Genomic DNA, 5,648 nt, shown 5'->3' with positions numbered 1-5,648 from the left:
CAGATGGGCGCCCGTCGCCTGGGTGCGATACAGCAGCGCCGCGTCCGGGAGAAGCGCGCCCAGGGGGTCTGCGCCACCGGGAAAGTGCAGCCGAGAGCTGCGAGTGAGCAGTATTGACTGATACACAGGATGTGTGTAGGCTGGCCGGGTCCTAAAATTCACAGGATCATAGAATATGCTGAGTTGGAAGGGACCCACGAGGATCACCGCGTCCAACTCTCAGACCTGAACAGGTCCATCCCCACGGATCACGCTGTGTGCCTGAGAGCATCGATGAGCAATTCCCGCTACTCAAATCTTACACAGCTTGTTTATTTTTTCGAAGGCTATTACATATTATTTCTGAGACAAGAAAAAAACATTAAAAATAGCAAGAAAGGATGCACATAGACCATTTTAACTGAGTTTTTAAATTCAGGGGACACTGACTGTGAGGCAGGCAAAAGCAAATGATAGAGGAAAAAGGCACATAATATGTGAAGCAGACATAATCCCCAAATACTGGTTGGCTGTTTCATGTGTAGGGAAAGTGATGCACTGCTTAGATCTATTTCTTTTAAGGTTTTTTTTAAGCTTGGCCTTCTATGGAGGCAGCAACTGATGAGTAGTTGGTACTGAAATAAATACAGTGAAAGCTTTTAGTTCTCACTAGTTGTGGTTAACTGATGAATGGCCTGGCCTAGAGAGGAACAAAACTCTTTTTAAGGTTTTTTTCCCTTCTGCAGGGGTAGCGGTAACTAACCTGTACCTCAAGTGCAGCACACATGCTACACCTTTTGCTGTAACCAACAATAAGGCAACAATTAGGAGGAGGCTCCTTGATCTGTGACAATGAACTGTTTTCAGAACTGTCACGGGATTTGGCTGCATGCAATACACCTTCTCCTATTTCTTAATGGTCCTGAGAACTGGTGGGATGCTCATGCAGGAACACCTTCCACTAGACCATGTTGCTTAAAACCCCATCCAGCCTGGCCACGAACACTTCCAGGGATAGGCATTCACAGCTTCTCTGGGCATCTAACTCTTAAGTTTTTTGCCCTGATCCATGTGCAGGACTTTGCACTTGGCCTTGTTGAACTTCATGAGGTTAACACAGTCCTATCTCTCAAGCCTGTCCAGGTCCCTCTGGATGGCATCCTTTCCCTCTTGTGTGTCTACCACACCGCTCAGCTTGGTGGTGTTAGCAAACTTGCTGAGAGTGCACTCAATCCCACTGGCACCAACAAAGATTTGTGGGACATAAGCCAACATAAAATACATAGGATGGAGACTACTACTCTTTCAGTTCTCCACTGTATTCAAGACAACGTGCTATATGCCCAGAGGAAACAAACTATAACATGAAACTTTTTGAAAATATATTTTAATTATTTCAAATATATTTGTCTAATGACAATTAATGCAAGTTGTTTTGAAATTTTGTTCACTCCTTGTTTTACCAAACTTTTGCCATTTGGGCTGTGTGATCCTTCAGTGCAGCCCCTTTGTAGCAAAAACAGCAGGACATGTACCTGTGCTTTGAAACACATCAAACCAGTGGCTTTCTAGGGGTATTGATATGAAATACAACCTGACTGGTCTCCCTTTCCTCTTGATGCCCTGACTATAATTTATGCTGTAAAATTGGGATGATTTATCTTGTAAAATTTGAGATTATTTTTTATACAGTTTTTATACAGTTTGTTCAAACCTCTAAGGTACATAGGCACTTCTGACCTGTCTTTGGTATTTAAGAGGCACTATCTTTTGCTACTGAGCAATAAAAAATACCAAAAATAATTCAATTTATGTACTTATTATTATCCTAGGTAACAGTAGCTCTGGGCATGACACAAACTGCTGCTTTATTTGAATACAGCAATAGTCCAGAAAATTTACAATAAAATATGCAGTGCAAGACAATGGGAAGATACATGAAGATACATAAAGACAAAGCAGTACAATAATACTGTGTCATCACCAGCCCAAGCCAGACCCTTGGTGACTGTTAGCAGATGTTCTCACCGTTCAGTGAGGCGGCTGCAAAGTTGTACATCTTCTGAGCACTAACATAGAAACAGGGAATGAGTAGTAAAGTCCATCGTTAGTAGTCAGCAGTGAAACTGGATTGTCTCATCAGGAAATGCCACTCCTAAGAGTTACAGAATGATAATATAACCTCAGTTCCAAAGATTTACTAGGAATGAAGAAACACAGAAAGAGGCTGTCTTTAATCTCTTCAAAAACTGTAGCACAGACTTGCACAAGTCAGTGGTGTTACTTACCATCTTTGGCCTGGTCCTTTATGTGCTGCTGGTACTTTACAAGACATCCACATCTATAGCAGCTGCTCCTCCTGTTAAAACCTTGTTCCATTTTACAACCCCTTTGAGTGGATTTTGTCAATCCATGAGTGGGACAAGGCTCAAGGAAGCTGTGTCAAGGAGATGCTTCAGTAGATGGCACTCTCCCTCTGAAGGAGAATGAGCAAATACCTCAGCCAAGGAATTTGATGCAATGAGAACAACTTCCTTTATACCCTACAAAATTACAATGAATGCAAATGAAGCTCTGCCTAGCTTTGCAATGAAGTAACCTCTGGCAGATCTTCACAAATCAACCTATCAAGTCCTCACATCTGACTTCCTACCTGCTTAAATGACTGTAGTCCATTACTGTTCATCTGAATTCCTCCTGAAATATATACATACATTACATACACACACGTACACAAGTGTATATATTTGCTATATGTATTATATATATATATATACAAATATATAAAAGAGCTCAGTAGTAATGTAAATTGCACACATTAGACTCAGGCTTTGCAGTTGTTCTGCTTCCCCAATCATCTTTTTCAAATTCATTCTTTTATTCTACTCTTTTGTTAATGGTAGGTCCAGTTTGAGGACTTAAGTCCTATGGTTTGTTGATTGTTTTCTGTTGGTATTTCATAGTCACAAAATTTCATAGATCTGGAAATTGTTCAAACCAGTTTACAGAGCAGTTGCACTGAATTAGTACAAGTGAGCAGGCCTTAACTGCAGGTATGGGAACAATAAAGACCTGCTAGGCATTAGGGGAGCTATAACCTTTAAAATCACATCTGTTCCTAACCAAGCAGTAATGCACAGCCATCATACAGCTTTCTAAACTGTACAGTGATTTCCTCACTGTTGAACAGGAAGGAGAGAGAAGAGAGTGAAAGAAACATGTGTAAGACAAAGTTGCAATAAAAAATGTCATGGGATAAATTTATAAAATGTAAATTTAATTATTTAAATCTTTTAGATTTTTGGATTCTTGAGTAATGTGAAATTCCATTTACTGCTGTTTAAGCATATAAATATCTGTTTTCTCACTTGACTGGCTCACAAGTCAAATAAGACTACATAAGTTTTCAATCGCTGCCTCTCCTCTCCCCAAAAATCCTTTTTCCATTTATTAAAATCACAGTGCTAACAGTATTTATAAAATCCAGAACCTGAAGCTATAATTTTGCTACCATATCTCAGATAAAGCTGACCTGTTTTTTCCAATATTCATGTCAGAGCCTGAGGGTGTTTTGTGTCCTATTAGTATGAAGAGGTCTAGGTAATATATGAAAGAGGAGTATAGAGAGTATTTGTATACATCTCTCCAGTGCCAGTGAACTTTTGGGCAACCAAAAGTTGTGCACCGTTGCAAATTAGATTAAGGAATTTCTGTTACAAGAAGTGGTTCAAGCAGTGGCATGCTGCACGAGCGAAATAGCAGATGAACAAATGTATTTTTGAGATTTTCTGTTCTTGATTCAAAACAAAACAAACCCACTGTGAGTGTCAGATGCTAAAGGGACTGTACTCAAAAGTAATATTTTCTGTAATTTGTAGACAATCTACACTGCAGATAAAATGCTGGACCAGTGGAAGCTCTCTACTGAAAGTACCATTTAACTACAGCATTTATCTATTATTTGGCAAATAGATTTAAACTTCCAAATGCAATTTATACAGAATTCCAAATAGCCTTCATACAATAATGTTACTGCTTGGAAGTCTCTTTTGCATACACCTGAATGGAAATGGTTTGGAGAGGCTTTTTTAACACTTTGCAAAGGAACTGATTTTTCTTTTCCTTGGAGAAAAAAATGATGATGTTGAGTGTGGGATGCTTAGTACTTGAAACATGTTCTGTAGAAGAATTAAATCAAAATGGTTTAGTACTATTAGAGTACTACTATATCTTCTCCTGCAGACTTGAGGTGACATTTTATTCAGTCAGAAAAGGAAACATATTAAGGTCATGAAACTAATCAAAAACACTGCATTTATAACCTTTACCTTTACAGCAGCTATTGTGAATTCAGAGTATGTTTGAAGACCCACAAACCAGCCTTCTACACTATCTTTCAAGTAGTGGTTTCAAACCAAAGAACAATTTCCTGACTGAATCATCAAACTAGGTATCGGGACACCTGAGTATTATGCCTTCAGGCAAGTTATACACTAATTTTCAGGTGTTATGCACTTCTTTAAAACAGAATTGCAAGAGCTCAGCACCTCTGAAATTTGTTTTTAAACGATTTTGGGAATATCTTCCTTACAGATATATTGAAAAGCTGTTTTAGTGTTTGTAATGCATTTTGAAATGCTTAGTAAGAACATGTTACAGAAATGCAGTCATTACTAAAAAATGTTTCATTGAAACAGTCCTGGTTTTTTCTCATCTCAGTGCAGTACAGTTCAAACTACCTTTAAAATGTCTCCCAATTAAACTTTACTATTCATTATACAGAACAGAGTAAGAGGTAGAAGGAGCATGCAATGGATTACCGGGGATCTGCTTTTAGATGAAGGCTGAAGACTGGAAGATCGTAAGCAAAAGGTGAAGAGCAAACAGTGGCAGAAGTAGGACCTGACGATCACATGGGTTCCCTGTGCTTGAAAAGATCCCTGCTGAAAGGATCCAGAAGACGTAGTGAGAAAATAGAAATATTAGCCTTGCTTTTGATAATATTAAGAAGTGAAACAGAGGTCAGAATTCAGTAGGCTTGCAGAACTGGTCAAGGAAGTAGCCAGAAAAATCGAAGTCCTGATTCTTTGTAATGGGTTGCATTATGTATTAGAGGTCTCATACCTTTTGGTTTACCGGTGTACTTGCCATGTGATACTTGTGTTTAGGAAAAGTACATCATGTGTAAGTAAGAGAAGAAAGAGCAGTAGCTGGACAGACCAGTGAGATTTAGGTGAGCCTGTTCATGAGTGCTTGGAGATGGATGCAAAACAAAAAGTTGATTTTCAAACATGATTTATTTAGAAACAAAAGATCTATTAAAGGACAGTAAGGCTAATACTTACCAATAAATGTATCAAATGCAAAAGTTAGAATAAATCTATCAAATCCATGAATAAGAAGAAGTTTATAAAAGTGATCAACACTCAGAAGACCAGGACCTACAGGATCCTTAATTAAGGTGATCTTGAATCAAACCAGATTTTACTGGAAACCTCAATATTACAAATATCACTTCATGCTACATTAACTAGACTACGGTAACTTGTAAAATTGTTCAACCAAGGGCGGGCACATGCGCTAGACTGGTGAATTAAGCAAAAGGATGGAGCAAAAGAAGAACTGCTCATTTTCCTTTTGCTACCTTTCCCTGCATGAAGACTGCAGAT

This window comes from Pipra filicauda, unplaced genomic scaffold (assembly GCF_003945595.2).
Source record: "Pipra filicauda isolate LSUMZ 115617 unplaced genomic scaffold, ASM394559v2 scaffold23_size5868930_pilon, whole genome shotgun sequence".
In the NCBI taxonomy this organism is placed as follows: Eukaryota; Metazoa; Chordata; class Aves; order Passeriformes; family Pipridae; genus Pipra; species Pipra filicauda.
Note: the sequence above shows the minus strand (reverse complement) of the source record.